Genomic DNA, 20,936 nt, shown 5'->3' with positions numbered 1-20,936 from the left:
GCGCCATGCAGGGATGTCCCCCGCATAGGGGAGCCCCACGCGCAAGGAGTGCGCCCCGTAAGGAGAGGCGCCCAACGCGAAAGAAAGTGCAGCCTGCCTAAGAATGGCGCCGCCCACACTTCCCGTGCAGCTGACAACAGAAGCGGACAAAGAAACAAGATGCAGCAAATAGACACAGAGAACAGACAACCGGGGGAGCGGGGGGAATTAAAGAAATAAATAAATCTTAAAAAAAAAAAAAACAGAACAAAACAAAACAAAAAAAACCTATAAAAATAAATAAATAATAATAAATGGTATCTAGTGATTTAGAAAACATGCCCCAGGAAGCCTGACTTTTTCCTCTTCATTAAAAAAAAAAAAAAGCAAAATACAAAAAGCACTGATTGAATGTTCAACATGCAACAGCTCTGGGCGCTGGGGTACAGTAGGAAACAAAAGTCGGTTCAGTCACTGCTGCCTTGGAAGCTTAAAGGCAGAAATCTCACACACACACACACACACAAGCACACACCTGTACACACCCTCAATTATGATAAATGGGAGAGGGAGGAGAGCAGAGGTGTTGCTGAGAATAATGCAGGCAAACCTCCTTAGAATTGAAGTTGAAGGTTCGCCGCCAGATCTGAATGGGATGGTCCTTAAAGTCCCTCTAAGGAAATGCTATTGAGGCTAAGGATGAGGAGAAGTTAGCCAAAAGGAGTTAAGAATTGTCCTGAGAACAGAATTAGAGAGCCCAGAAACAGACCCACATGAACGGGCCCATGTGATTTTTGACAAAGCATAAAAACAACTTGATAAAGAGAGAAAAGTCTTTTCAACAAATGGAGCAAACAGCAATTGGGCATCTGTAGGTAAAAGAATACACCTTGAATGTAACCTTTCACCTTATACAAAAAATAATTCAAAATGAATTATGGACTTAAATGTAAAGCAAAAAAACCAGAAGACTTGTGGAAGAACACACGGAAGATCTTCAGGGTGTGAGGCTAGGAGAAGAGTTCTTAGACATGACACCAAAAGCACATTTAACTCTTTTTCTTCAGTAAAAGAATAGTCCAGAGTGAAGACAAAGCACCTATGAAGGCCCTGGGACAGGAAAGAGCTTAGGGCACTTGAACAACTGAGTTATTAAGAGAAGGAAAGAGCCCAGCAGGCTAAGGGGAGAGAAAAGGAGAGGCTAGTTTGTGAGACTTGCGACCCCTTGCTGGCCAGCCTAAGGGGACTGGGTTTTATTCTAAGTACAAAGTAAAGTCACTGAGGGACTCACAGGCAATGGGTAACATGATCTTATCTTTTTAGTTTTTCACATAAGCTTCTTTCCATTCTTAAGGAGCGGGAGGTCTGAGCTTCTTTGGTTCTATTACTTAGTCCCACTAATAACTGTAATTACATTAATCACCTTATTTATATTGTTTAATTTTATTCTCTTGGGGAAAGGACACTGAATAGTTTATTCAGACTTCATGTAAAGGATTTCATCTTGAAGGTATAACCCAGGCCCTTTGATCACTTTCCTTTCCTTTTGTTTGTAGCAAAAAGGCTCAGCCATATCAATAGAAATTTCCCAGACTGTCTTATATTTCACCCAGCATATACCAGTTTCTATTTGTTTAAGATAAACTTTAAAAAGGTCAAGTGCCTGGCCCAGGGGTACTTTACAATCTGCTCTGTGACAAAGGTTCTCAGGTTAAACTGTGTTATCAGTTCAACATATGGACCTCAATTGAAAATGGGTATGGGAAGAGCTGGAACCAGAAACTCAATTCAGAGATTTACAAAGGCTGAGCTAGCATTTGCTGCACCCAGCCACACTCAAGTTCAAGTTGACCTTCACATGTCATACACAGGGTTCCAGAAAATCTTGAATGTAACTTTCCTCTAGTTGAAATAAATCTCACTTAAGCTTTGCCCTGTTTAACACATCGGAGACTCAGAACATTCTCTGCCCTTTCATTGTTATGGGGTTGACTTGCTGGCACAAGCAAGCAGTTTTCATGGCTCTGCAAAAGTGCTGCTGATATTCTTCTACCCATGCTGGGTATGCAAATACCAGGGTGCAGGCTGGCAAGACATGAGCATCTGCCACGGAGATTTCGCTTAAAGGTAGGAAATTAATGAAAACCTTTGTTTCCTGTCAGAATCCCATGCCACTGAGTGATGTTACGGAGAACAACAGTATGGGGTCAGCCTGATCCATGACGGGCTGTCTGCCAGGAGAGAGCACCTAGTCCCCTGGTCAGCACAGGGAGGAGGAGGAAGAAGGGTCCACCAGGTTACCTGGCCAATTCCAAATAGTCAGAGGCCACAGACGTTCCCGCTAAGAGCCAATCCAATTGCATTCAACCATCCAACACTTGGCATGTTCAGTCACAGAAATGCAACAGGTCAAAGGAAGCAGACTCTACCCTTTCTCCTCCTTCAGAGGTCCTGCCCCTCTTTCCCCACTTCTCCATTCCTCATTCCAAACAGCCGAACAGCAATGTCTCAACCCCACCACACTAGGAAAATTGCCAGAGGATGGACCTGCCTGAGAAAGAGCTTTGCCCTGAGCCAGACTGGAGAAGCTGGGTTCAAGACAGACACATGGACGGAAGCCATGTCCTGAGAAGCCTGACTCCCCCGGAGTGTGCGATCTGACCTTACTAGAGACAAATGCCCATGGACTGCTGAGATGAGGACTTGGGGGCAAATACTGACCATTTAACTTCTTGAGACAATAGCACCCAATGAGCAGCATCCGAGCAAGGAGGAAGCTAGAAAGCAAAAACCCCAAATGCAAATGGATCCAGACAGAGAAGAGAAAAAATGTTTCTTAGTATGTATATATATTATATATAGTAAAACAAAATTAATTTAAAGGCATTTGGTTGAAGCTATGGAGGTGGGGAAGGAGGTGCGGGGGTTGGTGGCAGAGAAGAAACAAAAACTTTCTACCCAGCAAGGGATGGTAAATGTTACCAATGGCAAAATTTCCGTTATTACTAATTTAAAGTGTTTGAAATCTTAACTACATAGCTTTTATTTGTTCTAATATATATATATTTTTAAGTAACTATGAAAAATACGTATTGATAAGCACTCTCATGAGTTTGTTAACACTTGCTAACCCCATTGCTACTTACAGGGCGCTCCCCAGGCCACTAAGAGCAAGCACATCTGCTTTCTGTTAAAGAGAGAATCTTGGGCCCCACCCCAGACTTACAGAATCAGAATCCACATTTTATCATCTCTAGGTGCTGCATATGCCCATTAAAGAGTGAGAAGCACTAGTTTAGCCATATTTTTCCCATGGAGCTTCAGCTTCTAACCTTTACCTTCTACCCTGAGGGACCCAAAGCAGTGGTTCATAGCCTTAGCCTACCATTGGGATTACTGTCCCCATCATAGATGAATTAAATTACTCTCTGGAGCTGGGACCCAGGCATAAATATTTTTAAAGCTTCCCAAGAATTTCCAATGTGCTATGTTTGAGAGTCACTGTTGTACTCCAGCAGTTCTCAAAGTGAGGTCTCCAGACCAGAAGTTACCTGAGAACTCGTTAATAGATGCAAATTCATTTATATTCTCTTTCTCACCCCTAATGAATCAGAAACTGGGGGCAGGACTACACAAAGCCCAGCAATCTGTGTTTTGACAAAAGTGATCGTGGCACAAGCTAAAGTTTGAGAACCATGAGTTTACAGCACACTAACCTTAGTTGCTGAGGTAAGTGGGGACAATAACCAAGAATCTCTTCTCTTAAAAGTTGAATTCAGTGGTTTTCAATTATAATATGGATCAGAATCCCATGCCCTTGGATGGGGTTTCAGCTGGTGGTTTGGGGGGCCCAGTCTTTGGAATGTCTCAAAGGTGCAGCCAGGGAGGAAGAGCACAGAGTCCCTCCCCACGGTGGCCCCTGGAAGTTTATAAGGATCCACTGCAGAGTGGGGTGGGGACACCGTGAACCCCCAGTGGAGGTCTGGATGTGGCACTGTCACAGTGTTTTACAAACTGAGAATGACTGCCAAAGGATTTAGTGGCTCTACTGGGTGGACAGAGCTGTGCTGGAGAGAAGCCCACAGTGTGACCACATGTATATAAAGGGAATTCAGTGAGACTTCAGGAAATTCTAGGAAGAAAGGCATTCTGCTATTTCTTTCCATAATATTTGGCGGCTGAAATAAAAAATATTTATTTTTATAAGATGACTTAAGTTTCACTTAACAATGAAGATGAAGTCACAGGATACACCCTTAAGAGGCTCAGGGAGTTATAGGATCAAAGCACGCAATGGATAAGGAAACTGCGGTTTAGAGTAGGGAATAGGGAAACGGACTTTGGCCCAGTGGTTAGGGCGTCCCTCTACCATATGGGAGGTCCGCGGTTCAAGCCCCGGGCCTCCTTGACCCGTGTGGAGCTGGCCATGCACAGTGCCGATGCACGCAAGGAGTGCCGTGCCACGCAAGGGTGTCCCCCGCGTGGGGCAGCCCCACGCACAAGGAGTGCGCCCGTGAGGAAAAGCCGCCCAGCGTGAAAAGAAAGAGCAGCCTGCCCAGGAATGGCGCTGCCCACACTTCCCGTGCCGCTGACGACAACAGAAGCGGACAAAGAAACAAGACGCAGCGAATAGACACCAAGAACAGACAACCGGGGGAGGGGGGGAAATAAAATAAATAAATAAATCTTTAAAAAAAAAAAAAAAATAGAGTAGGGAATAAACTCTACGGTCCCATGGGTTGTCCTGGAAATAAATAATGCTAAGACAGCAGGGTTTACCCTAAAGCAATATCAAAATCTGATAATACAGCATCCTAAGACATTTCCCCTAAGATTCGGATTCAGAGAGTCCAGGATGGGGTTCAAATTTACATTTCTCTAAATCCCCAGGTGATTCTTGTTATCAGAGAAGTTTGGGAAATACATTGCCTCATAGGATCCTTATTCACTGGGCCATTGGTTCTCAAAGTGTGACCCCAGGCCAGCAGCATCAGCACCGCATCACCCGGGAATTCACTAGAGAGGCAGATGCTTGGACCCTGTGTCAGGGTTCTCCAGAAAAACAGTTCACAGGATGCCTATATGCATGCATGTGCATAGTACATTTGTGTACATGTGTGTATATGTATACGTTCCATAGGTTAGAGGCTGGAAATTCCGGAAATTAGTGCTGTTGAAGTCTTTAGTCAGACTCTGTAGGGGATGCCAGGAAGGAGTAGAGGGTATAGAGTCCAGGCAGAATTCCTTCAGAATCCTGAAACCCTCGATTCTTGCCTTTAATACCTCCAACTCACATTGCTGGGGGTAATCTCCTTTCCTTAAAGCCCCTGATTGTAGATGCAAATCTCACCTATGAAACACAGTAACTACTAGGCCAGTGCTTGACCAAACAACTCGCCACATTACTTAGCCAAATTGACACATAAAATTCACCATCACAGGCCTCACCCCAGATTACTGATTCAGAATCCAGGGGGTGGGGCCCAGGGATCTGTGTGTTAATAAGTCCTCCAGCTGTACTGAGAACCACTGCACTAGGCCATTTCCAAAAACAGTGCATCTTTGAAGACTAATAGTCTTATCCAAACACCTAGTTTGGGTAGAAGCACAAAGAAATGCTGGGCTGGCCTCATCTTGGGGACCTGTTTCTGATAGAAAGCATGGACCTCTTCCAAATAACAGGATGAAGAAAGACTTTAGTTGTAACTGTAAGAAATCCAGGAGGACAGGAACAGAGTAGCCCATGCTGCAAAAGTGAACACAGTTTTCCCAGTGTAATGCAAGTTTAAAAAAACAAAAATTTTAAAGTAATTGTATTAGTCAGCCAAAGGGGTACTGATACAAAGTACCAGAAATCTGTTGGCTGTACAGAGGGTATTTATTTAGGGTAAAAGCTTACAGTTTCAAGGTTGTGGAAAGTCTAACTCAAGGTACTACAAAGGTGCTTTCTCACCAAAGTCAGCCGCCTTGTGTTGAAGCAAGATGGCGGGCGATGCCTGCCTTGTCTCTCAGGGCTTCCTACATCAATCTCTGGCATAGGGCTCATTTCTTTCCAGGCCTTCTCAGTTGCTCTGTTCTCTTCAACTGCAAACTATCAGGCAAATGGCTCATCTCTTCTGAGGGTCCAGGATCAAACAATGACAGAGCTCTCTCTCTCTTTTTGTGTGTCTTCTTGAGTGAGTGTCCCTTTATATCAGCTCATCAAGGGGGCAGGGACTCAATCTGACTCATGCCCTACTGATGTGGTTGAATCAAAGCCCTAATCTTAACAGGTAATTTAATCAAGACATGTCAGCTAAATCTAACGCATTCAAAGGATATCATACCCAGAGGAACAGATTAGTTTACAAACAAAATCTCTTTTTGGATTCATAAATAATCTCAAACTGCCACAGCTCTTTTATTGGAAAGACAATCTAACAGCAACAGTAAGCAAATAAAAAGTTAACTGTCTAATGTAATGAGGTTTGTTCATCTTCCTTGCTCCCATCCTTTTTTTTTAACCATGGGGTGGAATCATTTGAATCATTTACCACATTCATACCACAAAGGTATGAAAACAGCCCACAGTTTGATAATGTCCAAACACAAAAGTACTACTTGAAAACATACATGTAAATGATAGAAAATTTATAATACATGGACAGTTTAGAGTGTTTGGGGGGAACTCCTTGAAACTTTCAAAATGAATGCAAAATTTTGTAATTTTTTCACTAACAAGAATTGTTCAAGGGAAAGATTTTATTGCCTTTATTAGATATTCAAAAGATGTGCTGTTGCTGATCAAAGTGGAGTGTTTTCTGCCAGATGCACTCAAATGCTCAATTCCTAGGACAATGGGGTTTCAAAGGGAGAACGAGTTTATTGCTAAGAGCAAAGTAAGGAGAACAGATGCCTACTGGCCTAAAATCTGTCTGTCTATCCCCTCTGCTCCCCAGTCTAAGGAATTTAGGGTTTTAGGGATTCAAACAAGGGGAGGTGGAGTTGTTACCATTACAATAACAAGTATAAACAAGAACTGGAACTAGGCTAAAATAACCATTACAATAGCAAGTGTAAAGACTGCCTTGAGACAAGGAAAGTTTAAAAAATCTCTGAACTTCCAAGCATCTGAACTCATTTCACCGGACACATACTATAAACATCTTTTTCCCTTGAGGAGATTCCAATGGCTCCCTGTAAGGTTCTTGCCTTACAGATGCTGTGAGAACTGCGGGCGCACCCACAACAGCACCCACAACAGCGCAGGAATAAGCAAAGCAGCAGTCCTAGACCAGGAGTCTGGGAACCACATTTAGTCTTGGCCACAAACTAGCCCGACTCTGGCAAAGTTATTTAATGGCTCTGAGGCTCAGATTCTTCATTGTTGGACCAGAAGGGCCCTAATGACACTTCCTGCCTGACAGACATTCTGTGATTCTGCTCTTCTAAATCCTGGGCCTAAGGGGACTAAAGGCTCCCCTGGGCCCATGTTGCCAAATAAAGTCGGGCTGAATGGGATGCTGTGTACAGGTCAGCAGGACACAGGACTTGCCTCAGAAGCTCTGACTGCCTACGGGAAGCTCCTCCTGGCACAAGCAGTGACTAGTCAGAGAATTCCCATCACGCTCTCATGCCTTCTCTCAGCTCCCAGATTTTCTTACCCCCGCTAAATGTAATAATACTAAATATTCGACAATAAAGAAAAGTATAACAGAAAGTATAAAAAAAAACAACTTAAAATCTGCCATAATTCCACCATTATGAACATTTTGGTGCACAGCATTCCATTTGTCACCCTGTGCTTACATATACATGCGTGTACATATATATGTTATTTTATAACTTTTAACATTATATTACAGCCAGTAACTATAAGATAATAACTATACCTCTTTTTTAATGGCTGCATAGTAGTCCCTTTCATGTTTGTTCCATTTATTTGACCCTCCTTTATTATTGAATATTTAGATTGTTTCTAATTTTTTCATATTACAAACACTTTGATGAACATACTTTTACATACAGCCTTTTCTACTTCTCTAAGAATTTTCTAAAGATAAATTCCAAGAAGTATTTTTAGGAGATGAAAAGATAGAGCCTACAGGTCTTGATGTATAATGTTATACCTCCAGAAGGAGGTGCCAATTTAAACTCCCAGCAACACTGCATGGGAAGGCCAAAGAAACTAGCTTCCAGTGTTAAATTTACTGCTTTTAATACAGTAAACACATCCTCAAAGGAATGTATCAAAAATTCCTCTACATAATTAATGTGCTCTCATTGGGTTTGAATTGAGCATAACAATTGAGTTGTTCAACTTGGGCTTGATCCTATGTTTATTCTTCAGTCTTAGCACAGAACAATTTATATTTTATAAAACTCAACTCCTGTATGTAATAGGAAAGTATCTCTGGGGGCAAATGGGTTCTGTATAGGTAATTTTTAACTACTTCATGCAAATGTCCAAGAGTGAGAAACTCTTGACTAGTTAGAGTGGCTTCATTACCCACTACATTTTAGGACTTCTGGCCTAAAACTGATGAGGCCACTGTATTGAGGAGAACACTCGTAGTCAAGTATATCAAGTTAGATACCTTTGGAACCAGCACTCTTCTATCCTCCCAACAGAGACATCTAATGCACAGCATGCTCACACATGTCCTTAGGGAAAAAAGCTGGTAAGCCCCAGAAGAAAGTTCTAGCTATTGCTGCCAAGGTTCCTTAAATAAGTATCATGGAAACAAATTAACACAGTCAACTATGGATTATATATATTTTTAAAAAAACACAGGAAATGTAGAAACCATGAAACAAAGTACTTTTTTTTAAAAGAAGAGAACCAGGAATGTATGGGAACATACAATTATTTATGAACATGCACACACTTATCTTGGAGGTATCCTTGCAGAAATAAAGTCACATTCTTAAAGATACGTGTGTTATACTAGATCATAAAATTCTTAGTTGCTATGCTTTAAAAATTGAAGGGACTCTGAAAGCCATCTAAATTCAAATCCTTCCCTTTGTAGATGAGAACACTCTGTGAAATAACAGAGGTTAAAAAGCCAGAATCTATCACAAACTACTGGTGGTTCAGTTGCTGTATTTGGAAATTGAAAAGAGAGGAGAGCACATAACAGCTTTTTTCCTATGATGGAAGCAGGAGGGAATGGAATGTTCCTTTCTGAATTTCCTCTACTTTCCTATTTATTTTCTTAGTCTTCTGGTCCCTCCCCTCTACTCCATTCCTCATAGCCCTTAACAAATATCCAAATAGCCAGTTACAGGACTATGATGTCACGAGATGTTTGTTTCCTTATTCCTTTCATTATCAGGAACATTGGGCCTCTGCAGAGATAGATACCCTAAGATTTTTAAAGAGACTGGGAACAATATGTAAGCCCTAACTCTGGCTGAGCAGTCCCTCTGGTTTTAGCTTCTAATTAAAACATAGCAAGATGACGCAACAAAACGAAACACAGATTTCCATGCCGCTGACAACAGAAGCAGATAAAGAAGATGACGCAGCAAATAGACACAGAACAGACAACCGGGGTGGGGGTGGGGGGAAAGGGGAGAGAAATAAATAAATAAATCTTTAAAAACACACACACACACACACACACACACAAAACATAGCAATGATTGACAGTCAAGGGTCCCATCTGAGTCATTCTAACTTGGCTATGGTGCAACAGTGACATCCAGAGTCAGAGCAAATGGAAGCACACTTTTCCTGACAACTTGCCACACAAGGTGTGGTCCTTTAAAGGAGAAGCACCAGCATGCCCTAGAAGCTTGTTAGAAATGCAGTCGTAGCCCCCCATGCCCCACCGTCCCCCAACCTAGTCAGCCAGAGTTTGCAAGTTAACAACAGCCCTGCTTTTCAGAGATCTTTACAGCACATTCCCCTCACTGGAAAGGGAAAGTGGGTAACAGTTAAGGTTTCACTGTTAATGACTCACATTTTGAGTCAAACGAAGCTATGCTATTCCCAATGTCATCAAAATTTAGCATAAATGTCAATTAAATGATTGTGGGTAAGACAGGCTCTCAACAATGCAATCTCAAACACTCTCCTGGGAACTACATGTTCTCTGCCATTGAAGTTCATCATTTCTCTCACTTTAACTGGGGCCTCACACATGGATTATCTATGTGGTTTCAGGATAAAAATTCTCACAGCTTCTCTTTAAAGCAAACATGACAACAGACATGTCCACAGCTTTACAGTTTTACGATATTTTCACATTCACCATCTTCACTAAGCTTTGAAACAACTTTGTGAGCTATTGTCCCCTTTAACAGATAATAAGGAGACTGAAGCTCAGAGAAGCTAGTTCATTTTGGTGTGTGACTTTCCAACAGCTTGTTACACTGTACTTTCTTGTGCCCCTCTTCTCCTCTGGGCTTTTAGCTCTGCAAGTGCAATGCCTACATCATCTTGGTTTTCTGAATATCTAGTGCTCAGAGCCTAGGACGGCAGATGTTCAAACATTATTTTTAATTTAATTAAAAATTATATTTTGAATGAATAAACTCTATAAGAAAAGGAATTGGTACATTTCTATTTCTTGTATTTATGTCCCCATGTTCTGTCCTAGAGAAGGCAAATCCTATATATTTAGCATATTTTTAAAAAATACTAAGTTGATGCTATTAAAGAAAAATCAAGGAAACAAGGAGCTTACTATTATGTATTTAATACAACTTAAAGGAAAAGAAACTTGGAGAAATGCTGGTCTCATATGTAGATTAGCTGTTTGTGTAATGCATATAGAAACAGAAGATTGTAATGTACTAGCTCCTTTAGTTTTCTACCTGATTTCCTTGGACTTCAACAAAAGCTCTGTGAAAAACACTTTCTGAAAACCACCCACTGAAGATCTTGGATTTGGGCTCATATTTCATATCTCTGCTATATATAAGTATGGGCCAAAAGAAGAACAAAGTTTGTTCAGCACTTTCTTCACTATTTGTTCTTCTGAGTCAGAGAGAAATGGATTGCGTGGAACACTTTATGAGAGTGTGGCAAGGACTTCTGCTATGAACTCTTCTCTTACCTACCATGCTTGTCCTCATTTGATACTGAGGATGCACACAAATATACTATCAGTTTTCTCCTACACCACTCTCTTAAAGCAAACTGAAATTATTTAAAAGAAAAAAAGGGGAATGGATTTAAATATATATTTGCAAAATGAAAGAGTATGGACATTGAAAAAACTGCACTTGTTTTCTGTAGTTTTCACTAGTTTGGGATCTGATCAGTGCCATGGATAAGTGGTTATAAGAGACTAACTAGGTTTCATGGAAAGACAGGAAAAAACCCAATGAGATATACAGCGATAGAGTCCTCTTAAATTTAAGCTGCTGTGATTGCTTATTTCTAATATTTCATAAGCATAATAAAAATAATATAGCACACTTAATATTTATAATACCAAGAAATAATGTAAAACAGCCCAACGGAATAAGGACATATTTACCCAGAACTTAGTTGTCAAGCCATTCTATTTGGAATACTAATGAAGACAGAAAATCAAATGAATAGATGAACTAGAGAATATCTAAACTTGTGCCTACTTTTTTTTAAAAGATTTATTTATTTCTCTCCCCTTCCCCGCCCCGACCCCTGTTGTCTGTTCTCTGTGTCTATTTGCTGCGTCGTCTTCTTTGTCCGCTTCTGTTGTTGTCAGCGGCACAGGAATCTGTGTTTCTTTTCTTGCATCATCTTGTTGTGTCAGCTCTCTGTGTGTGTGGCGCCATTCCTGGGCAGGCTGCACTTTCTTTAGTGCTGGGCGGCTCTCCTTATGGGGCGCACTCCTTGTGCGTGGGGCTCCCCTACGCGGGGGACATCCCTGCATGGCAGGGCACTCCTTGCACGCATCAGCACTGTGCATAGGCCAGCTCCACATGGGTCAAGGAGGCCTGGGGTTTCAACCACGGACCTCCCATATGGTACATGGACGCCCTAACCACTGGGCCAAGTCTGATTCCCTAATTTACTCTTTTACATATGGTTTGACTAAATTTGCTTTTTTCTTTCCAAAGCCAGGTCAAATTATAAGGCAATGTGGAGTGCTTCAGAAAGACACAAGTTTTTGTGTGGACACGTGTTTTCATTTTTCTTGGATCTATAGCTAGGAATAGAATTGCTGGGTCAAATGCTAACTCTACATCTAGCTTTTAAAGGACTGTCAGACCATCTTCCAAAGCTGCTGCAACATTTCACATTCTCAACAGCAGTACATGAACCTTCTGATTTCTCCACAACCTTAACATTATTTTAATGTTGTTTTTTTTTAAGATTAATTTTTTAAAATTTCTCCCCTTCCCTTCGTTGTCTGCCCTGTGTGTCCATTTGCTGTGTGTTCTTCTGTGTCTGCTTGTATTCTCATTAGGTGGCTCCAAGAACCAATCCTGGGACCTTCCAGAGTGGGAGAGAGGTGATCATTCTCTTGAGCCACCTCAGCTCCCTGGTCTGCTGCGTCTCTTATTGTCTCTCTTCTGTGTCTCTTTTTGTCCCATTATCTTGCTGCGACAGCTTTCTGCATTGGCCAGCACTCCTGCGCAAGGCAGCACTCCTGTGTGGGCTGGCACTCCTGCATGGGCTAGCACTCCATGTGGGCCAGTTCACCGCACAGACCAGCTTGTCTCCCCCAGGAGGCCCTGGGTATTGAACCCTGGACCTCCAAATGGTAGACAGGAGCCCAATTGCTTGAGCCACATCCACTTCCCTTATCTGTCTTTATGATTACAGCCATCCTACTGGGTGTGAAATGATATCTCATTGTGGTTGTGATTTACATTTCTCTCATTATCCATGCACAGTCAAATCCAGTGTCCAGCATGTGGTAGGCATTCAATAAATGTTTGCTGAAATAAATCTCTTAATTTTTTTAGCTAAGTCATAACCTAAGGGCAAATCATGAGGTCAATTTCTTAATTTACCTTGCTTTTGCTATGCATATATAGTAATTTTAAAACATTATAAGTTTCATTTCTTAAAAATGTGACCTCTATTGTTTCACTGATTATTAACCTAAGAACTAATTCTTAAGCTCCTAAAGATTTAAAGAAGCACTCAATTTCTTTTTACTTAGGTTAATAATTGATGCATCTTCTCAAAAGAGTAGCAAACACAAAAAAATCACAGGTACTCATCATCTGGACTTGAAACTTTACTGACCACATCTATTTAAAAATATGACCTTGGTTTAACTGCCTTCCCACAGGACAGCACAGCTCCTACCAGGCCAGAAGCTGCTTTCCTTCTTTGCCCTCCACTCACAGAGTTTAAAGACTGACTTGACCACAGACCCCAACCTGTAAGTACCAATGCAGTCAAGGTTAAGAACAAGGTTAAGCATGCTCTATGTAATGACATATCACAAACTATTAAAATACATATGCGAAACAAATCAAAGTTAAGTCTAGTTCATGTATGTTAAAATACTTTGTTTTTAAACCAAATTCTTAGGGGAGGAACCCCTTAGAGTTTTGGATCAAAATTTTGGGTAGATCATTAAATTTAAAAAATAAATAACTTATCTTAAAAAGGATCTTACTCTGCCAGAGAAACCTCTTTTAAAAATTTAATTAATGTTGAGTTGTTTTTAAATAGCAAAGAGCAGATGATAAAACAATTCCAGTAAAAAACTGTCATCAAAAGGCTATTTCAAAGGCAGTGACTTTGGAAAGAAAGTAATGGTCCATGACTGTATCAATGGGAAAAGAATATATACCCATACAAAAAAATCTATATAAGATTTCAAAGGATGGAGGAGGGGAGTGTGACTCACCACCCTCAGCAGACCCACTGTTTTGTGTTGAAGCATAAGATCTTTCGAAACAGTGGCATAATCTGATGCCTTAAAATCCAAATAGGTTTCCCTTTTCTTTTAATAAATAAAAAGGTTCCTAGCATATTTAATAAGTAGGAGAAAAAGATAAATTTATTCAGTTGTAAACATGCATTAAAAAAATCATCTAGAACACAGGGGATTACTTACCCTTGCCATCTCCCAGACATTGCTTTACAAAGAGGAAAGGCTGCCAAGCAGAGGCACAAAAATAAAACTCTCAAAATACCAAAGGAAGCACTAACTCTCTTCCATCTACAGTAGCAGCTCTCCAGATGGAAGGAAAAAAAATAAAGAACGGCATAGAAAGTATTAATTTACCTTCAGAAATACAAATAAATTTCAAATAAGAATTACCTGCCACTAAAGTCCTCGTATGGCTTCAATTTTTCAAGAAAGAGAAATCTATCAGCTGGCAGTTCACAGAGACAGATGCAAATCACCTCTCAGTTCTGGTGGCCCAGGAAGCCCATGAACCATATCAGTAAGGTAAATGCTTTGTTCCTAAAGACTGGTATTCTTGGACAGGCTCCTGGCAATCCTTGGGGTTCCTTGGATTTTCCATCACGGGGCAATGTCCTCTCATTTCTCCTCCAGTTTCTATGACATCCTATTTCTATCTTCTTATGGTTTCCTCTCCATATAACTTTTACTCTGCGTATGAAGGACTCTAGTAATCTGGATTACAGCCTAACTTGATTGAGTGGGGCCACACATTAATTGAAGTAACATCTTGAAGAGATCCTATTTACAACAGGTCCACAACACCAGAATGCAGACCAAAACCAAGAACATGTCCAAACTGGGGTACACAAATGAATGTTACCAAAAGACCAGATTTACAAGTGATACGAAAGGGGGTGCTGCAGCCTGAAAGGAAAAAACGAGGGCAAGAGATTTGGAAAAGATTTTAGAAATGAAGATTATTAGGAATGGTAAACAAAAGGCTAAGAAGACAGACAAGAGAATGATATGACAACAGAGAGCTGAAGGACAAAATGGATGAAGTAATACCTTTACAGTAATAACAATGAATGTTAATGGATTAAAGTCCCCAGTCAAAAGACACAGACTGGTAGAACGGATGAAAAAATACAAACCGTCTATATGTTGTCTACAAGAGACCAACTCAGACATAAGGACACAGAAAGGTTGAAAGTGAAAGGTTAGAAAAAGTTATACCATGCAAATAATAACCAAAAAAGAGTTGGAGCAGTGATACTAATAGCAGACAAAGTACATTTCAAATGCAAAACTGTTATAAGGGATGAAGAAGGTCATTATACATTAATAAAAGGGGTAATTCACCAAGAAGAAATGACTATACTAAATATTTATGTGCCTTATCAAAATGGCCCAAGATTCATGAGGCACCCACTGGCAAAACTGAAGGGAAAAATAGATGTCTCTGCAATAATAGTTGGAGACTTCAATACACTACTCTCAATATTGGGGAGAACATTTGAACAGAGGATAAAGAAACAGAGAGCTTGAATAATATGATAAATGAACTAGAACTAACAAACATCAATGGAGAACTGTACCCCAAAACAGCAAGATATACTTTCTTTTCAAGTACTCATGGATCCTTCTCCAAGATAGACCACGTTGGGTCACAGGTCAAGTCTCAGTAAGTTTAAAAAGACTGAAATTATACAAAATACTTTCTCTGATCATAAAGAAATGAAGCTAGAAATCAATAATGGATGGAAAAGGAAAAAACAAAATATGGCAATAAGACAACACTCTAAATAATCAGTAGGTCAAAGAAGAAATTGCAAGAGAATTCAGCAAATATCTTGAGCTAAGTGAAAATGTGAATACAACATATCAAAACAAATGGAACACTGCAAAGGTAGTGCTGAGAGGGAAATTTAGAGTCCTCAATGCTTACATTAAAAAAGAAGAAAAGCTAAAATTGAAGCTGTAACTGCACACCAGGAAGAACTAAAAAAAGAACAGCAAACTAATTCCAAACCAAGCCGAAGGAAAGCAATAGTAAAGATCAGAACAAAAACAAATGAAATCGAGAACAACAACAAAAAAACAATAAAGAGAATAATGAAACCAAAAGTTGGTTCTTTGAGAAGATCAACAAAATTGACAAACCCTTAGCTAGACTGACAAAGAAAAAAGGAGAGAAGAGGCAATGATACAAAATCAGAAACGAGAGGGGGTACATTACCACTAATGTACCGAAATGAGAGATCGTAAGGGGATACTATGTTCAATAGTATGCAAAAAACTAGACAATGTAGAGGAGGTGGACAGATTCCTAGAAACACACAACCTACCTACACTAACCCTAGAAGAAATAGAAGACTCCAACAAACCAATCATAAATGAGACTGAAACAGTCATCAAAAACCTCCCAAAGATGAAAAGCCTGGGACCAGATGGCTTCACAGGTGAATTTTACAAGTCATTCAAAGACATAACAATCTTGCTCAAGCTCTTCCAAAACACTGAACAGGAAAGGAATGCTACAAAACTCATTCTATGAAGCCAACATCACTCTAACACCAAAACCAGATAAAGATCCTATGAAAAAATAAAAATACAGACCAATATTGCAAATGGATATAAATACAAAAATCCTCAACAAAATACTTGCAAATAGAATCCAAATGCACATTAAAAGAATTTTATACCACAATTAAGTGGGTTTTATCCTAGGTATGTAAGAGTGGTTCAATGCAAGAAAATTAATTAGTATAATAAACCACATTGATAAATTGAAGAAGAAAAATCACAAGATCCTCTCAATTGATGGAGAAAAGGCATTTGAAAAATACAGCACACTTTCTTGATGAAAACACTCCAAAAGACAGGGATAGGCACTTTCTCAATATGGTAAAGTGCATTATGAAAAACCTACAGCTAGCACAGTACTCAATGGTGAAAGACTGAATGCTTTCCCGCTGTGATCAGGAACAAGACAAGAATGCCCACTGTCACCACTGTTATTCATATTGTGCTAGAAGTTCTAGCTAGAGAAATAAAGCTAGATAAAGAAATAAAAGGCACCCAAATAGCAAAGGAAGAAGTAAAACTTTTATTATTCACTGATGATATGATCCTATATCTACAATCTCCTGAGAAAATCCACAACAAAGTCACTAGAACTAATAGACAAGTTCAGCAAAGTGGCAGGATACAAGATTAATATGCAAAAATCAATAGTGTTTCTAGACACTACTGATGTGCAATCTGAGGAAGAAATCAGAAAAAAATTCCATTTACCATAGCAACTAAAACAATGAAATATTTAGGAATAAACTTAATCAAAGATATAAAGGACCTGTATTCAGAAAACTACAAAACATTGCTAAAAGAAACTCAAGGACATTCTGTGTTTATGGACTAGAAGACTAAACATTGATAAGATGTCAATTCTACCCAAATTGATTTACAGGTTTAATGCAATCCCAATAAAAATCCCAACAGCCTTTTTTGCAGAAGCGGAAAAACTAATTATCACATTTATTTGGAAGACTAAGGGTCCCCGAATAGCCAAAAGATCTTAAAAATGAACGAATTGGAGGACTCTCTGTTCTGGACTTTAAAACATATTACCTAAGCTACGATGGTTAAAACAGCAGCACAGTACTGGCGTAAAGACAGACTGACCAATAAAAGTGGATCGATCACTCAGAAACAGGCCTTCACATCTACGTTCAAGTGGTTTTTTTGACAAGGCAGTCACACCCTCCCAGCTGGACCAGAGGAGTCTATTCAACAAATGGTGCCAGGAGAACTGGCTATCCATATTCAAAAGAAAGAAGACCCCTACACTTTATACAAAATTTAACTCAAAATAGATCAGGGATCTAAATATAAAAGTGACAACCATAAAACTCCTAGAAGAAAATGAAGGAAAACATCTTGAAGATCTTACGGTAGCAAGCAGATTTGGTTCACTGGATAGAGCATCTGCCTACCACATGGGAGGCCTAAGGTTCAAACCCAGGGCCTCCTGACCTGTGTGGTGAAGATGGCCCACTTGCAATGCTGATGTGCGCAAGGAGTGCCGTGCCATACAGGGGTGTCCCCTGCCTGGGGGAGCCCCATGTGCAAGGAGTGTGCCCCATAAGGAGAGCCGCCCCGTGCGAAAAAGTGCAGCCTGCCCAGGAGTGGGGCCACACACATGGAGTGTTGACACAGCAAGATGCCACTGATTCCCGGTGCCACTGACAAGAATACAAGTGGACACAGAAGAATAGATAGTGAATGGACACAGAAAGCAGACAACTGGGGGGGCAAGGAAGGGGAGAGAAATAAATAAAAAAAGATAAATCTTTAAAAAAAAAAAGATCTTACGGTAGGTGGTAATTTCTTAAACCTTAAACCCAAAGAACAAACAACAAAAGAAAAAATAGATAAATGGGACCTCCTCAAAATTAAACACTTTTGCACCTCAAATGACTTTGTTAAAGGGGTAAAAAGGCAGCACACTAAATGGGAGAAAATATTTGTCAATCACATATCCAATAAAGGTTTAATGTCCACAATATATAAAGAGATCATACAACTGAACAATAAAAAGACAACTTCCCAATTAAAAAATGGGTAAAAGACTTGAAAAGACAAATGTCCAAAGAATAAATATAAATGGCTAAGAAACACATGAAAAAGTGTTCAACATCACTAGCGATTAGGGAAATGCAAATCAGAGCTTTATCATTTCCCACCTATTAGACTGGTCGCTATTAAAAAGTCAGAAACCTGTAAATGTAATATACATAGGAACGTTTATTCACTATTGCCAGGAATGTAGACTGATACAGCCACTGTGGAGGACTGTCTGGTAGTTCCTAATGAAGCTGAATATAGACTTGCCATGTAAGCCGGCAATGCCACTACTGGGTATATACCCAGAGGAACTGAGAGCAAAGACACGAACAGACATCTGCACACCAACGCTCATAGTGGCATTATTCATGATTGCCAAAAGTTGAAAACAATCCAGATGCCCATCAACTGATGAATGGATAAACAAATTGTGGGCTATACACAGAATGGCATATTATGCAGCACTGAGAAGAAATGTAGTCATATAGCATATGACAACATGGACATTATGTTGAGCAGTAAGCCAGACACAAAAGGATAAACACTGTACGACTGTGCTATTATGAACTAAACATACTATGTAAATCCATGGAGTTGGTAATTACAATATAGGTCACCAGGAAATAGAAGGAGGGCATAGAATGGAAAGCTGAATGTTAACCTGTGCAGAATTATTAAAAAGGTCATTTGTAAATCTTTGGTAATGAATAGAAATGGTTAAAGCATATCATGGCATTTGTAACTAGCAGAACTATTGTATGGGTATGACTAGTTAAAACGGAAAGTATAGGGTCATGTATACTATTAGAAGGAAAGCTAAAAACTTTAATGTGGGACTATATAAGATAATAAAACATCATGTAAAACATGAATATGGGTGATATTGCATAAACAACTGGTTTTTTTTTACAAAATACAAATACAAACATATTAGAGAGAAGAAGAAAGAATAGCAGCTCTGACACCAGGTGAGGCCTAGAGATATTGAGAGGTGATGAGTTTTGTTTGTTATTATTACTGGAGTAATGAAAGTGCTCTGGGAGTGTCTGGGGTGATGAATGAACAAACATGTAATTACACTGAATACCACTGACTGACTCTTAAAAAAAAAAAACCCCACAAAACAAAAAAACCTCTTGCGGCTGTGAGTTCCTCTGATTTTACTGTTTTGCTGACCTTCACAGTTTTGAGGAGTACTGGTCAGGTGTTTTGCAGAAAGTCCCTCAACTGGGATTTGTCTGATGTTTTCTTGATGATTAGACTGGGGTGATGGGCTTTTGGAGGGAAGACCACAGAAGTAAAGTGCCATTCTCATCACGTTCTGTCAAGGGTATATACGGTCAACATACATCATGTTGATGCTGACCTTGGTCACTGGCTGAGTGGTGTATGTCAGGTTTCTCTATTGTGAAGTTCTTCTTCCCCCTCTTTTCCATACTGTACTCTTTGGAAGGAAGTTACCATGCACAGCCCACACTTAGGTAGTGGGGAGTTATGCTCTGCCAATTTGAAAGGTAAACACACTTTTAAAAGTCACAATTTCTCAAGAAAGTCAAAAGCTGAACTGGCAGTTATGCATTACAAGAAAAGAGCAAGAGAGTAAGATGCAGGATAGACAGAGAAGACATCCTCGTGCCTTTCTAAAGGAACCATTCCTCCATCAACCAAAGGCAGAGGAAGAGCGTCCCCGAGGTTAGAACAGAAGGTTGGCTGTGTCCCAATTTCCTTAAGTGGGGAACCACAGGCCTTAGACTTCTTTGGCATCCCAATGCTTAGAATACCCTGAATACTGTAGCTGCTTCATTTCTGAGTTGATGATGGTGGTGGTGGTGGTATTACTAGCCATTTCACAAAACCCTTCTCTTAGAAAGGTTAGAAGTAGTACCAAAAGGAATAAAAAAAAGATGGGTGAGGGAGAATTACCCAGAGGGTTGCTCTGCTTTACTTCCAATGAGTAAGACCAAGCTTCTGATAAGGACACAACAATTAAGTGAAAGATTTTCATTTGTCCACCTGATAAAGGAGTATATACATACATGCCCAGATTACCTTTAAACATACTCTAATTACATTAATTGTCCTTCTACAGGGAAGTTGGTTTCTTACAGTTGGATTTCCCACCATCACAGGGCTTTTCTCCACAGAGGACTACATTTTTCAGGTTTTGAATATCTGTTGGTAAATAGAAAACTCGTTTTGGCTGTCAGCACAGCTCTTGGCAACATCTATGTAAAAATTGATACCGAAATTCAGCACTCCCTTTTAAAATTCCACTGCAGCAAAGGCAGACACATTTAAAAATGCCAATTTGTCCCCCAAAAAGGAACATGCCCATACAGATGGAATTCCCCTGTCTGAGTAGTTAGGATGAGGTTAAGCAGCCACGTGTTTACTGTCTTCTAGCATAGGATGGGGGATGAGAGTTCTGGGATTACTTTTATATGGAGATATTCTAAAATGAAGCTCTATACAATGGGATCTGACGACCCTACCCGGAACCTTGAGACACACACTAAAAGCAGAAGAATGTGGCTCTGG

The 20,936-nt window shown here is 40.0% G+C and overlaps 1 protein-coding gene across 18 annotated transcripts in view; it reads right to left on the bottom strand.

The window, feature by feature from the left end:
• KANK1 (KN motif and ankyrin repeat domains 1) overlaps positions 1-20,936 on the bottom strand; it is a 236,545-nt gene that overhangs the window by 85,878 nt on the left and 129,731 nt on the right. The gene's annotated exons all lie outside the window — the stretch shown is intronic.

Source organism: Dasypus novemcinctus, chromosome 8 (assembly GCF_030445035.2).
Source record: "Dasypus novemcinctus isolate mDasNov1 chromosome 8, mDasNov1.1.hap2, whole genome shotgun sequence".
In the NCBI taxonomy this organism is placed as follows: Eukaryota; Metazoa; Chordata; class Mammalia; order Cingulata; family Dasypodidae; genus Dasypus; species Dasypus novemcinctus.
Note: the sequence above shows the minus strand (reverse complement) of the source record. Positions and strands in the feature narration are given on the sequence as shown.